Genomic DNA, 15,569 nt, shown 5'->3' with positions numbered 1-15,569 from the left:
GGCTTTGGTCAGGACAACTTGAAGAACATGGGTACAATGGACTGAAATAGGAAGTGACTGAGAATCAAGAATTTGATCATGTTAAGTTACTAGTGGCTTTTAAATATACATTTAGAATTTCATAGTTTTTGATGCTATTATAAATCATATCATTCTTTTGATTTCAATTCTAATTGTTTAGTTCTAAAATTTAGGATATTACTTTATTTTGTACACTGACCTTATATCCTGCTACCTTGATAAACTCACTTATTAATTCTAGCTAATTTTTAATAGATCCCTTAGGATTTTCTACATAGGTAGGCATGTCATCTGTGAGTAAAAGCAAGTTTATATTAGTCCAGTCTAATATGTATGTCTTTTATTTGTTTTTCTTGCCTTATTACTCTGGCTAGGATCTCCCATACAATGTCAAAATAGAGTACTGTGAGTGTACAGATTCGCCTTGCTCCCAAACTTAAAGGGAATACATTCAGTGTGATGTTGTAGATTCTGTGTAGATGCCCTTTATCAGATTGATAGAGTTCCTGTCTAGGTCATATTGGCTCCTGAAAGAAGCAGATGCCAAGATGGAATTAGATATGAAAGGGATTTACTGGGGAAAATACCTGAGAAGGACAAAGGAAGAGGAATTCTTCAGAAGAGACTTCATATCTACTGCAGGTGTGACACCTGTGAAAGGACAGCAGAAAGTCTTAGTGGTTAACCAGGTGGTATGTAACAAACCTTCACACTTGAGGTATCTGACCTCTTGGTAATAATAACCTTCTCAGGCTGGGATGATTTCTGTATATGTCCATTCATAGTTACAACAGGACAAGGGAGTACTAGAGAGTGCACAAGTGAATCACCTGGACTCCACATGTTCTCCTTCCTGAATCCATTGTATAAAAGCAGCCCTGAATCCTCCTGATGATAAGAGTCAATCCCAGCCAAGAGAATGATTCCTCTTCTTGCTTGTTATTCCTTGGAAACAAGAAGTTGAGAGTACTCTGATGGAAACTGTAAGTTACAGTTCAATGTGATCTTTGCTTTATCCTCTGATTAGAATCCTCCCTCTCTGGGTATCAGGACCCTGAGAACCCAGAGATATAGGGATGGAAATCACAAAATCCCAGTGGTTAAGTGGGGTTGTATGCTCAGAGGTGGAGATTGGTAGATTTGCCTTGGAAGGAAAGTTCATGCTGGTGAAACCACGAATAGCCTCCATCTCTGCCACCCTGACCACTCTAACATTCCAGGCATGCTAGTTCAGAGAAGGACAGTATTGAAAACTGGTTAATGCCAGCTGGTTTTATTTTACCTCCTGACTGAGCCTTTTCATTAATGTATGATATAAAAATCTTCATGTTTCATGTCCACTCCCATATGTTCATCAACATGCCTTCATGATAGGCCTTTTATCTTCCAATCCTTTCCCTTCTAGGTCCCTGGCCAGACTGACTGCTATCCAGGAATATGGATATATTCCCACCATGGGCCATATCTCCTTCTACAAAGTGGATGAGCGGGTGCACCACTCACAGCTCTGTCCATTGAGAATGTTTTCTTTTTGTTGGCCTTCAAGGACACACTGAATGTGCCTACAATGCAGCTTTTACTTTTTCCCACACACTAAACTTATCTATTTGTAAACCAAGCCCAGTTTTCCCTCCTTCTTCAGTTCATATATGGGACCCTTCCATATAGCTATAGTTGCAAGGTGAGGAAAGGGAGTTCTGTGCTAGGTGAACTGGGGGTCCAGGCTACCTGCTCATGGCCAGCTTCTTCCTGCCTACTGGAACTATTTTGGGCTTTATCCCAGATGTAACATTTACATCTTACAGACTACTGCTGAGCATGTCAGGCATTAATCATTAGGTAGGTTCAATATAATCCAGATGATAATGGACATAAGGCTATCTGATGCCAGGGTCAAGTGTTTCTAGCATGTGACTAGACCCTAGTAGAGACAAAACACCTGACCATGGAGCATCAAGTTGGAATGTCCTCCCTGTTCCTCATTTTCTAAAAGAGTTTCTATGGTATTGGCAATTCTTTCTTGAATATTTGATAAAATTCACCAGTGCAGCCAACTGGGCCTGGCAATTTCATTGTTGCAGAGTTTTAAATTATGAATTCAATGTCTTTCATTGATAGAGGATTAGCCATATTTTCTACTTTTGACTTTTTATAATTTGTGTCTTTCAAGGAATTTGTCTATTTCATTTAAGTTGTTGGATTTATTGGCAAAAAGTTGGGCATAATATTCCCTTACCATCATCCTCATGTGGTCAGGTATGTAGTGATGTTGCCTATCTCATCCTGACACCAATATTTTGAGTATTTTTTCTTTTATTCATATATAGCAGGACCTAGTCACTAGCAGCCCCTTCCATTTGCCCCAGTATGAAAAAATTTTAAATATTCATTATTTTTGCCTGTGCTACTAGAGAGTGGTATGGAAAATAGAGCAAAAGGTTAAGCCCTGGGCATTCTAACATTTAGAGATTAGGGTGGAAGACTGAATCTATCAAGGAGACTGAGAAGAAGTTCTCATGCAGTAGGAGGAAACCAGGAAAGCAGAGTGAGGAAGATGTCTCAAGAGGGCTAGAGTGATCCAATGGTGCTAGAGGTTAAGTAAAATGAAAAATGAGAATTGATCACTGGATTAGGCAATATGGAGAGAGTTGGTAATCAAGCAAGGGCATTTTTAGTGAAATAGAGAAATGAGGGAAGGAAATAAGAGGTTGTTGTAAAGAGAAGAGAAGTTACCTGGAAATGAGTAAAAGAAGCCTAGGACAAAACTTTTTTTAAAGATAGGTGTTCTTTACATAGAAATTTATTTGTTTCTATTATAAAAGTTTCCAGTGCTGTCATATACCTCTTATGTGCCCCTAATTTGTCCCATTCATAGATTTGTAACCACTGTTTCTCATTATTGATCATTATTTATGGATTTTAATATTTTCAAATTTACTGACTCACTAAAATTTATTTGAAACCCCAAAATCAGTCCTCATTTGAAACCCCCAAAATCAGTCCTCATGACACTTCTGCAGTCATTCACAAGGCATGTACAGATGAGTGAAAATTTTCAGTTGCCCCAGGGGTACATTGCTAGCAGAGGTGAATAAGGCAAGCCTCTCTGCCTCTTGTTTCCGCTCTGATACTGTAAATGAGTAAATACGTGTCCTTTTCACTGCCTATTAAGTGCCATGTTTTCCACAGTTTTTTGCTTTTTTTGGTGATTTCACTGTTTAGAATGTCCCTCATTCAGCAGTGCTGAAGTGATATTTAGGTTCCTAAGAGAAAGAAGGCTGTGTGCCTTATGGAGAAAGTATGTGGGTTAGAAGCCTCATTCAGGTGTGTGTTATAGTTCTGTTGACCATGACTTCAATGTAAATGAACCAACAATGCCTAAAACATCACATAAAACATCACATAAAACATCTTGAAACAGGAACACACATATAACAAGGTTATGTATTCACTGGTTGACAAAAACGTGAGCAGACTCACTGGACCGTAACCCTGAATTCCCCTGGGAGCATTGGTTCAATAGTTGCTAATTCAATCTTCAAAGTGACTTTATGGAACTTAGCTATTGCAAATTATTGAGAATTGGCTGTATAATGTTTTTCTTTAAAAGAAAGTATGGAGTAGTACAAAATGCACAAGACCAAGAATTTTGAGACCTTGGTTCTCTTTCTAATTCTTCCAGTAACTAGTGTGCCTCCTTCAGTAAGCACTCTAGCCCCACTTAGTATCTTCATCTATGAATGTAGCTCTTTAAATCAGATTATTGTTAGGCCCCTGAAGCTCTATCATTCTATGACCTTGAATCATCAGTAAAGGAAATTCCCAATGATAGTCTCTTCCCAGAAGAGTTTATTCTGTTTTAGATCTAGCTACCTCACTCCATAAATTGGTGAAGGAAGGAATAATGATCTTACAATAAGACAAACACCATGTTCTAGAGACTGCCAGAGATGAAATAAAATACAGTGATTTTTTTTTAAATCTGGGAAGTTTTCCCAGGAAAAGAGTTGCTTTTGACTTCAGAAGTCATATCAAAATAACCCCCACATGTTAACAGTACATGTCACATTAAGAAATAGATATTAATGAGGGATTTTAAAAGAAAACAGCCACAGTAGGTTTAAATAGGGTGCAGCCTTCTGATGACAGCTTTGAATACAGAGTGCCAAAATGCAGCCAGACTGAGAGAGGTATGGGCACATTACTAAAAATACAAGGAATACAAAGAGTATGGTCAGGTGGCAACCTGAATTCACACTCAGGGTTTTTAATATCAGAAGCAAGCAAGAAAGTCATTTGCAACTCTTTGCTAAAGGATGAGGCTCTGCTGAGTGTTAAGAATACAGGCCCATATGTGTAATGACAGAAGGTGAATATCTTATGGGGTATGTGAGGGGGCAGGGATGGGATTGAAAAATGAAATGAGTTCTCTGCATAATTTAGCTTTTTTTCTTTATTAGAAAAACATTTATTAATAGTAACTTGAAAATCAGGAGTAGAATTTTTTAAAAACACTTTTTCCCTGAGAAGTCTTTGGTGCTTCATATGGACTTTGATATTGGCTTATTGAGGATCTCCATCCCATCACAAGTCTGTGCTTGAATAGGATTATGCTGTTTTGCAACACTGAAAGTGAAGTTGACCAACTGGTCTGTGTCAGTCAGAATTCTAGCAGTAAATTGATGGCAAAATCAAATTGGGTTTATCATAGGAAGGTTTTTTAAGGGACCGGGGAAACCACAAATAATAGGGCAGTCCCTTAAGACTAGTAATAATGGAGCTGTTACCACCTTTGTTTGGAAAGGACCAGCAAAGGGATGAATTTCCTTATCCTGGGTGTTCAGACATTGGAATTAAAGAGTCACAATGAGAAGATCACCTTGAGAGGAGTGGTGACAGTTAGTCAATCATCAGCCAGCCCAAGACAAATCTGTAGGAGGGAAACTAAAGAACAAATACTTCAATCAGGCCCACCTCCCACCTTCTGATGGCCTGCCTCTACTTCTCACTGCATAACAGAAAGCTAGAGTAAGAAGCCCCAATGATACAGCTCAGACAGGAGGGCCCAAAAAGATTCCAGGCAGAATTAGCAGATTATTTTTGAGGCAGAGGTACTCTGAATACACATTTTGTTCAAAAAAAAAAAAAAAGATCAAGAATGAAAATTAATATCCAGCCAGAGCTAAAAAATCATCATTTTTGAGTCAACCTTAGGGCTGAAAGAATAAACCTGAAATTGCATTCAAAATTGTTAATTTTCAAATTTTTTATTAGTCACATCTTAATAGGGCAAGATAAATAAATTTTCAGAACCATCAACTACTAACTTGCTCCTGCTGTCACTGCGCCATTTGGGATATTAAATCGACCTTCACTCCAACTGGCACTTTTAATAATATTGTTAATCTTTTGTGTGGAAAAAAAAACAGTTCTGAAGAATATTTTGAATAGAAATACTATGCTCTCCAGAAGAAATTTTATACCTGGTATGTTCTGTTTTCCCTTATCTTCAAGAACTTAAAAATGGTTAACAAACCAAAGCAATCATTTCCATTTCCTAACCTAAAAAAAAGTATAGTTTTTCTATTATATTTCCAGAGTTTCCATAGCAAAGTACCATAGGCTAGGTGGCTTACAACAACACAAATTTATTGCCTCAGTGTTCTGGAAGCTTAAAGTCTGAAATCAAGTTGTTGACAGGGCCATGCTCTCTGAGTCTCTTAGTAGATTCTTTTCTTGCCTCTTTCTAGCTTCTGGTGGTGGCCATCAATCCCTAAAAAATTTGAGGTTAAAAAAAGGGACATCAAAAACGAGACTCAGATGACTTGTAAAGTCTTTTCCACAATCTATATGATATCATATGCATATTTAGAGGATGCTGTTGCTGTTTTTGTCTTGGAAATGTGTGGTCTGGGAAGGAGATTAAGATAATTTGTAATAACTAAATGTCTACTTGAGATTATTTAGCATCTTAAAAAATAATACATTGAAAAAAATATGGTGGTGTGACAGGTGAGACAGAGAGCTCCTCCTAAAACCACATATAATAAGAAAATAATTAATACAACTAATCCTGAAAGAGCAACAGGAAAGAAGGCTATGCCTGTCTGCATATACCTGGGGAAAAGAACAGAGTTCATAGAACAGGATAACGTACCAAAGCTGTGACCCAGCAGGACCTGAGCCCTTCCCCCACCCCAGCTCACCAGAGAGAAGAAGAGAAATGGAGCGGGGAGGGAGTGGAGGCCTGGGACTGCTGAACACCTAGCCCTAGAGATTTGCTCTGGGAGCACAAACCTACATTGCATGGTGCTCTGGTGATTAGTGGGGTTGGAAAGCTAAGACAGGCAGAATACCTGGAGAGACTGAGAGTCCAGCTGCTTATGGAAAACAGGGATCCATATCTGCCTGCTCTGGGCAGGTAGTCTGAGAGACTTCCTAACAGCAAGAGGGCTGCTAAAGGGGCAAGGATTGACAAAAGTGTCCAGACGCACTCTGACCAGCAGGATGGGAACTTTCAGGATCTTCAGACGCTCCATCCCCCTGGCTGGATATGTAGCTCCAAGGGCCCCCACCGTGATATGCAGCCTGCTGTGCCTTCCTCCTGGCCATCCTGCACCTGGCTTGCAAGCAGGCAGCCCCTGCCTTGGTGTCAGGACAGCCAGAGGGGAGCCCCACCTACAGCAGCTACAAATACAAAGCATAGAGGCTTACACCTGTGTGTTTGGCCCACTGGTTCTGGCAGTGGAGAGAGGCATGGTATCCGGGAAGCTGGAAACAGCTCTTTTCTCCCCCCAGTCACCAACACCGCACCCCTGTGACCTCCAACATAGCTCCAGAGTCTGAGCAGCTCCATAGAGTAGAGATTCTGGGCACTAGAAGGCACCACATACAAATATGAAACGTCAAAGGAAACTGATTCAAAGAAAAATCTCACAAACACCAGAAAAAGGATCAAGTGAGAATGAACTAGTCAATCTTCCTGAAAAAGATTTCAAAATAAAAATCATAAATAAGCTCATGGAGGTATAGAAAAATATTCAAGAACTCAGGAATTAATTTAGAGTGGAGATCCAATCATTAAGGAACACAGTGGAGGGTTTTAAAAGCAGATTAGGTATGGTGGAGGAGACAATAAATGAAATAGAAATTAGAGAAGAGGAATACAAAGAAGCTGAGGCACAGAGAGAAAAAAGGATCTCTGGGAATGAAAGAATATTGAGAGAACTGTGTGACCAATCCAAACAAAGCAATATTCACATTATAGGGGTACCAGAAGAAGAAGAGAGAGAAATGGGATAGAAAGTGTCTTTGAGGAGGTAATTGCTGAAAACTTCCCCAATCTGGGGAAGAGGATAGTCTCTCAGGCCATGGAGGTGCACAGATCTCCCAACACAAGGGACCCAAGGAAGACAACACCAAGACGTATAATAATTAAAATGGCAAAGATCAAGATAAGGATAATTAAAAGCAGCCAAAGAAAGAAAAATGATCATATACAAAGGAAACCCCATAAGACTATCATCAGACTTCTCAGCAGAAACCTTACAGGCTAGAAGGGAGTGGCATGATGTATTTAATGCAATGAAGCAGAAGGTCCTTGAACCAAGAATATGCTATCCAACAAGATTATCATTTAAATGTGAAGGAGGGATTAAACAATTTCCAGATAAGCAAAAGCTGAGAGAATTTACCTCCCACAAACTGTCTCTACACTGTGTTTTGGAGGGAATACTATTGATGGAAGTGTTCCTAAGACTAAGCAGCTTCACCAGAGGTAATAAAACCACAGTAAAGAAAATAGAACAGTTAATTACTAAGCAAATGAAAAATTAAATCAACTACTCCCAATGTCAGTCAAGGAATAGACAAAGAGTACAGAATATAATACCTAATATATAAAGAATGGAGGAAGAAGAAAAAGGAAGAGAAAAAAAGAAAAGAACATTTAGATTGTGCTTGTAATAGCATACTAAGTGAGTTATGTTAGACTCTTAGATAGTAAGGAAGTTACCCTTGAACCTTTGGTAATCACAAATCTAAAGCCTGCAATGGCAATAAGTACATACCTATTGATAATCACCCTAAATGTAAATGGTCTGAATGTACCAATCAAAAAGCAAAGAGTCAGTGAATGGATTAAAAAAACTAGACCCGACTACATGCTGCCTACAATAGACTCACTTCAAACCCTAAAATATACACAGACTAAAAGTGAAGGGATGGAAAAAGATATTTCGTACAACTAATAGGTAGGAAAAAGCAGGAGCTTCAGTACTTGTATCAGACAAAATAGACTTCAAAACAAAGAAAGTCACAAGAAACAAAGAAGGCATTACATAATGATAAAGGGGTCAATCCAACAAGAGGATATAACCATTATAAATATCTATGCACCCAGTACAGGAGTACCTACATATGTGAAACAAATACTAACAGAATTAAAAGGGAAAATAGAATGCAATGCATTCATTCTAGGAGACTTTAACACTTGACTCACCCCAAAGGACAGATCAACCAGACAGAAAATAAGTAAGTAAACAGAGGCATTGAACAACACATTAGAACAGGTGGACCTAACAGACATCTACAGAACTCTACACCCAAAAGCATCAGGATACACATTCTTCTCAAGTGCACATGGAACATTTTCCAGAATAGATCATATACTAGGCCACAAAAAGAGCCTCAGTAAATTAAAAAAGGTTGAAATTGTACCAACCAGTTTCTCAGACCACAAAGGTATGAAACTAGAAATAAATTATATAAAGAAAACAAAAAAGCCCCAAAACACATGAAGGCTTAACAACATGCTTCTAAATAACCAATGGATAAATGACCAAATAAAAACAGAGATCAAGCAATATATGAAGACAAATGACAACAATAATTCAACACTGCAAAATCTGTGGGATGCAGCAAAGACTGTGCTTAGAGGGAAATATATTGCAATACAGGCCTACCTCAGGAAAGAAGAACAATCCCATATGAACAGTCTAAACTCACAATTAACGAAACTAGAAAAAGAAGAACAAATGAGCCCCAAACTCAATAGAAGAAGGGACATAGTAAAGATTAGAGCAGAAATAAATAAAATGGAGAAGAATAAAACAGTAGAAAGAATCAATGAAAGCAAGAGCTGATTCTTTGAGAAAATAAACAAAACAGACAAACACCTAGCCAGACTTATCAAGAAAAAAAGATAATCTATACACATAAACAGAATAAGAAATTAGAAAGGAAAAATCACTACAGATACCACAGAAATACAAAGAATTATTAGAGAATACTATGAAAAATTATATGCTAACAAACTGGATAACTTAGAAGAAATGGACAATTTTCTAGAAAAATACAACCTTCCAAGGCTGACCCAGAAAGAAACAGGAAATATGAACAGACCAATTACTAGCAATGAAATTGAACTGGTAATCAAAAAACTACCTAAGAACAAAACTCCTGGACCAGATGACTTCACTGCTGAATTTTATCAAACATTTAGTGAAGACCTAATACCCATTCTCCTTAAAGTTTTCCAAAAGATAGAAGAGGAAAGAATACTTCCAAACTCATTATATGAAGCCAGCATCACTCTAATACCAAAACAAGGCAAAGACATCGCAAGAGAAGAAAATTACAGACCAATGTCCCTGATGAACATAGATGCAAGAATACTCAACAAAATACTAGTAAACTGAATTCAAAAATACATCAAACAGATCATCCATTGTGATCAAGTAGGATTTATTCCAGGGATGCAAGGATGGTTCAACATTTGAAAATCCATCAACATCATCCACCACATCAACAAAAAGGACAAAGACCACATGATCATCTCCACAGATGCCGAAAAAGCATTTGACAAAATACAAAATCCATTCATGATAAAAACTCTCAACAAAAATGGGTATAGAGGGCAAGTATCTCAACATAATAAAGGCTATATATGACAAAACCACAGCCAGCATCATACTTAACAGAGAGAAGTTGAAAGACTTTCCTTTAAGATAGGGAACAAGACAAGGATGCCCACTCTCTCCACTTCTATTCAACCTAGTACTGGAGGTCCTAGCCACAGCAATCAGGCAACACAAAGAAATAAAAGGCATCCAGACTGGTAAAGAGGAAGTTAAACTGTCCCTGTTTGCAGATGACATGATATTGTACATAAAAACTCTAAAGAATCCACTCCAAACTGCTAGATCTAATATCTGATTTCAGCAAAGTTACAGGATACAAAATTAATACACAAAAATCTGTTGCATTCCTATACACTAATGATGAACTAGCAGAAAAAGAAATCGGGAAAACAATTCCATTCACAATTGCACCAAAAAGAACAAAATATCTAAGAATAAACCTAACCAAGGAAGTGAAAGACCTATACCCTGAAAACTACAAGACATTTGTGAATGAAATTAAAGAAAACACCAATAAATGGAAACACATCCCATGCTCATGGATAGGAAGAATTAATATTTTCAAAATTGCCATCCTGCCTATAGCAATCTACATATTCAATGCAATCCCTATCAAAATACCAACAGCATTCTTCAATGAACTAGAGGGAATAGTTCTAAAATTCATAAAGGACCACAAAAGATCCTGAATAGCCACAGCAATACTGAGAGGGAAGAATAAAGCTGGGGGGATTATGCTCCCTGGCTTCAAGCTGTACTACAAAGCCACAGTAATCCAAATGACTTGGTACCAGCACAAGAACAGACCCATAGAACAATGGAACAGACTGGAGAGCCCAGATATAAACCCAAGCATATATGGTCAATTAATATATGATAAAGGAGCCATGGAAATACAATAGGGAAATGACAACCTCTTCAACAGCTGGTGTTGGCAAAACTGGACAGCTACATGCAAGAGAATGAAACTGGATTATTGTCAAACTCCATACACAAAAGCAAACTCAAAATGGATTAAAGACCTGACTGTAAGTCATGAAAGATAAAACTCTTAGAAGACAACATAGGCAAAAATCTCCTAAATATAAACATGAGCACCTTTTGCTGTATGCATCTCCTCGAGCAAGGGAAACAAAAGCAAAGATGAACACATGGGACTACATCAAACTAAAAAGCTTCTGAACAGCAAAGGACTCCATCAACAGAACAAAAAGGCATCTACAGTATGGGAGAATATATTCGTAAATGACATATCTGACAAGGAGTTAACATCCAAAATATATAAAGAACTCACATGCCTCAATACCCAAAAAACAAATAACCAGATTAAAAAATGGGCCAAGGATATGAACAGACAATTCTCCAAAGAAGAAATTCAGATGGCCAACAGGCACATGAAAAGATGTTCCACATCACTAATTATCAGGGAAATGCAAATAATAACCACAATGAGATATCACCTCATACCAGTAAGGATGGCCAGGATCAAAAAGACTGAGAACAACAAATGCTGGCAAGGATATGGAGAAAGGGGAACTATCCTACGCTGCTGGTGGGAATGTAGGCTAGTTCAACATTTGTGGAGAGCAGTATGGAGGTTCTTCGAAAAACTAAAAATGGAAATACCATTTGACCCAGGAATTTCACTGCTAGGAATTTACCCAAAGAGAACAATTCTCAGATTCAAAAAGACATAAGCACCCCTATGTTTACTGCAGCACTATTGACAATAGCCAAGATATGGAAGCAACCCAAGTGTCCATCAGTAGATGAATGGATAAAGAAGAGGTGGTACATATACACAATGGAAAACTATTCAGCCATAAGAAAGAAACAAATCCTACCATTTGCATAAACATGGATGGAGCTGGAGGACATTATGCTCAGTGAAATAAGCCAGGTGGAGAAAGACAAGTACCAAATGATTTCCCTCATTGGTGGAGTATAACAATGAAGCAAACCTGAAGGAACAAAACAGCAACAGACTCACAGACTCCAAGAAGAGACTAGTGGGTACCAAAGGGGAGGGGTGGGGAGGGAAAGGAAAGGTGGGAAGGGAGGGAGAAGGGGATTGAGGGGTATTATGATTGGCACACATGGTGTTGGGGGGATCCTGGGGAAGACAGTCTAGCACAGAGAAGACAAATAGGGACTCTGTCGCATCTTACTACACTAATGGGCAGTGATTGCAATGGGGTATGGAGAGGATGCAATAATATGGGTGAAGGTAATAACCATGTTGATTTTTCATAAGAGTGTATATCAATAATACCTTAATAAATAAAAGAAATCCAAAAAAACCCCATAATATATTAGAAAAATTTTAGTGTGAAACAATTCAGGAATTTTGAGGAGAACTAAAATTTTCCACATATTTGATGGTAAATTTCTACACTAGAGATCATTTCTAAAAATGCACAAAGTAAACATTACTAAGCAGTTGACCATCACTGTAGACAGCCTTTACGTTATAGCATTGAAGAAGGCAGGAAAGATACTCTCTTTCCAAAGCACATCCACTCAGGAAAACAACTCCATTTCCAACCGCATGAAAAAAAATAAAATACCTAGGAATAAACTTAACCTGGGAGGTGAAAGACCTCTACTCTGAAAACTATAAGACACTCATGAGAGAAATTAAAGAAGACACCAATAAATGGAAATCTCTCCCATGCTCATGGATGGGAAGAATTAATATTGTCAAAATGGCCATCCTGCCCAAAGCAATTTACAGATTCAATGCACTCCTTATCAAAATACCAACAGCATTCTTCAATGAATTAGAACAAATAATTCTAAATTTCATATATACCCCAAAAAAACCACCAAAGACCCCAAATTGCCAAAGCAATCCTGAGAAGGAAGAATAAAGTGGGGGGATCTCGCTCCCCAACTTTAAGCTCTACTATGAAGCCACGGTAATCAAGACAATTTGGTACTGGCACAAGAACAGAGCCACAGACCAGTGGAACAGAATAGAGACTCCAACATTAACCCAAATATATATGGTCAATTAATATATGATAAAGGAGCCATGGACATACAATGGGGAAATGACAGCCTCTTCAACAGCTGGTGTTGGCAAACTGGACAGCTACATGTAAGAGAACAAAACTGGATCATTGCCTAACCCCATACACAAAAGTAAATTCGAAATGGATCAAAGACCTGAATGTAAGTCATGAAACCATAAAACTCTTAGAAAAAAACATAGGCAAAAATCTCTTGGACATAAACTTGAGTGACCTCTTCATGAACATATCTCCCCAGGCAAGGGAAACAAAAGCAAAAATGAACAAGTGGGACTATATCAAGCTGAAAGTCTTCTGTATAGCAAAGAATACCACCAATAGAACAAGAAAGCATCCTACAGTATGGGAGAATATATTCATAAATGACAGATCTGATAAAGGGTTGACATACAAAATATATAAAGAGCTTATGCACCTCAACAAACAAAAAGCAAACAATCCAATTAAAAAATGGGCAGTGGAGTTGAACAGACAGTTCTCCAAAGAAGAAATTCAGATGGCCAATAGACACATGAAAAGATGGTCCACATTGCTAGTCATCAGAGAAAGCAAATTAAATCACAATGAGATATCACCTCACACCAGTAAGGATTGCCACCATCCAAAAGACAAACAACAACAAATGTTGGCGAGGATGTGGAGAAAGGGGAACCCTCCTGCACTGCTGGTGGGAATGTAAACTAGTTCAACCATTGTGGAAAGCAGTATGGAGTTTCCTCAAAAAGTTCAAAATAGAAATAACATTTGGATTTTACCCTAAGAATGCAGCAGCCTAGTTTGAAAAAGACAGATGCACCCTTATGTTTATAGCAGCACTATTTACAATAGCCAAGAAATAGAAGCAACCTAAGTGTCCATCAGTAGATGAATGGATAAAGAAGAGGTGGTACATATATACAATGGAATATTATTCAGCCATAAAAAGAAAAGAAATCCTGCCATTTGCAAAAACATGGCTGTATCTAAAGGGTATTACACTCAGTGAAATAAGCCAGGTGGAAAAAGACAAATACCATATGATTTCACTTATTTGTGGAATGTAAAAATGAAGCAAAACAGAAAGAACAAAACAGCAGTAGACCCATAGATACTAAGAAGTGGCTAGTGGTTACCAAGGGGGTGGGGTTAGAGTTGGGGGAAGAGTGAGGGGGATGAAGGGCACAGTAATTTGTAATCACAATGTAAGTTGGTCACAGGGACAGGAGGAGTACAGCATGGAGAATACAGTCAACGATTCTGTAACAGCTTTCTACACTGATAGATAGTAACCACACTAGAAGGGGTGAGGATTTAGTAATATGGGTAACTGTTGAACCACTGTGTTGTACATTTGAAACCAGTATAAGATTGTGCATCAATGATACTTCAATAAAAAAGGAATGTAATCATACATAATACATTATTACAGAAAAAATCCCCACACCCACTCTCAATTCCTAAATCGCATTGTTGGACAACATACTTGTGAACTGAGCAGTAAAAGCGCTAATGCAATAAGCCTATCAATCATCCATACCTAAGTGTACGTTGAATTCGTCTTTCCAATGGACATTTCTAAGTCTTCAATAAAGTGTGAAGAAAGTTCCCAGTGAAAGAAAGCTGGGCTGAGGAGCATTGGGCAGCCTGAGTGGCACAGGAGTGATGGAGGGCGGAAGAGTACATGACCATCAGAGGACTGGAAGGGCCATGGATACAGGAGGTCAGGCTCTGCTTGCACAGGGACAGCAGAACAGAAACACAGACCCCTGAGTCCCACTGAACCTCAAATATGCCCTGGATACCTGCCGCCAACCTTTATTCTTTAACCTATGTGAGAAATACATTTCTACCTTGTTGGAGTCACTGTTACATAATGTATCATAAATGCAGCCAAACTGAATCCTATATATGATACATAAGAAATTATGTCATTTAATCATACAGCAACTCCATGAAGTACGTAGTATCATTACCTTTACAGATGAGAAAACTGAGGCACAGAGAGGTTAAGTTATTTGTCCAACATAACCTAGCTGGTAAAGGGATTGCCAACAGAGCAAGGATAATAGAAAAGAGTAGAAAAGGGCTGGCAGTGGGGCTATCAGAATAAAGGCCTATGAATTGGTCTCTAATCTAGATTAATTCTTGTCCAAAATGTGTCATCTCTACTTCACATTTCATCCTTGGGAATATTAGTTCTGAATTACCTGAAGTCTTTAGAAATTTATATTACATATAAATGGGATCCTAAATTGTATAGCCTCTAATAAAAAAAAAGCAAGAAGCACATGTAACAGATTTTAGAGCAGAGAAGTAGCAGCCTTCGGACATTCTGGGTAATTGACAGCTCCTTTTAATTCAAGAATGAGAAGAAAACACTCTCTGTTTTCACTCTCCTTTCAAAAATTTATCAGTTAATTTTCCTGCTTTACTAAGTATAATGAAAACAGTGGAGCTTTTATTGGACAAATGATGATCTAGAAATTGCTCCAAGCCATTACACCAGGTCAGTCACCTTGGAATTTTGGAGGCCTATGTTCTTGGTCCATTTGGGCCACTGGTAAGTTCCCAATTTCGGGCATTGCAATTGACATCCCAGATCCCTGTTTCCTCATTT

The sequence above is a fragment of the Manis pentadactyla genome, chromosome 6 (assembly GCF_030020395.1).
Source record: "Manis pentadactyla isolate mManPen7 chromosome 6, mManPen7.hap1, whole genome shotgun sequence".
In the NCBI taxonomy this organism is placed as follows: domain Eukaryota; kingdom Metazoa; phylum Chordata; class Mammalia; order Pholidota; family Manidae; genus Manis; species Manis pentadactyla.
Note: the sequence above shows the minus strand (reverse complement) of the source record.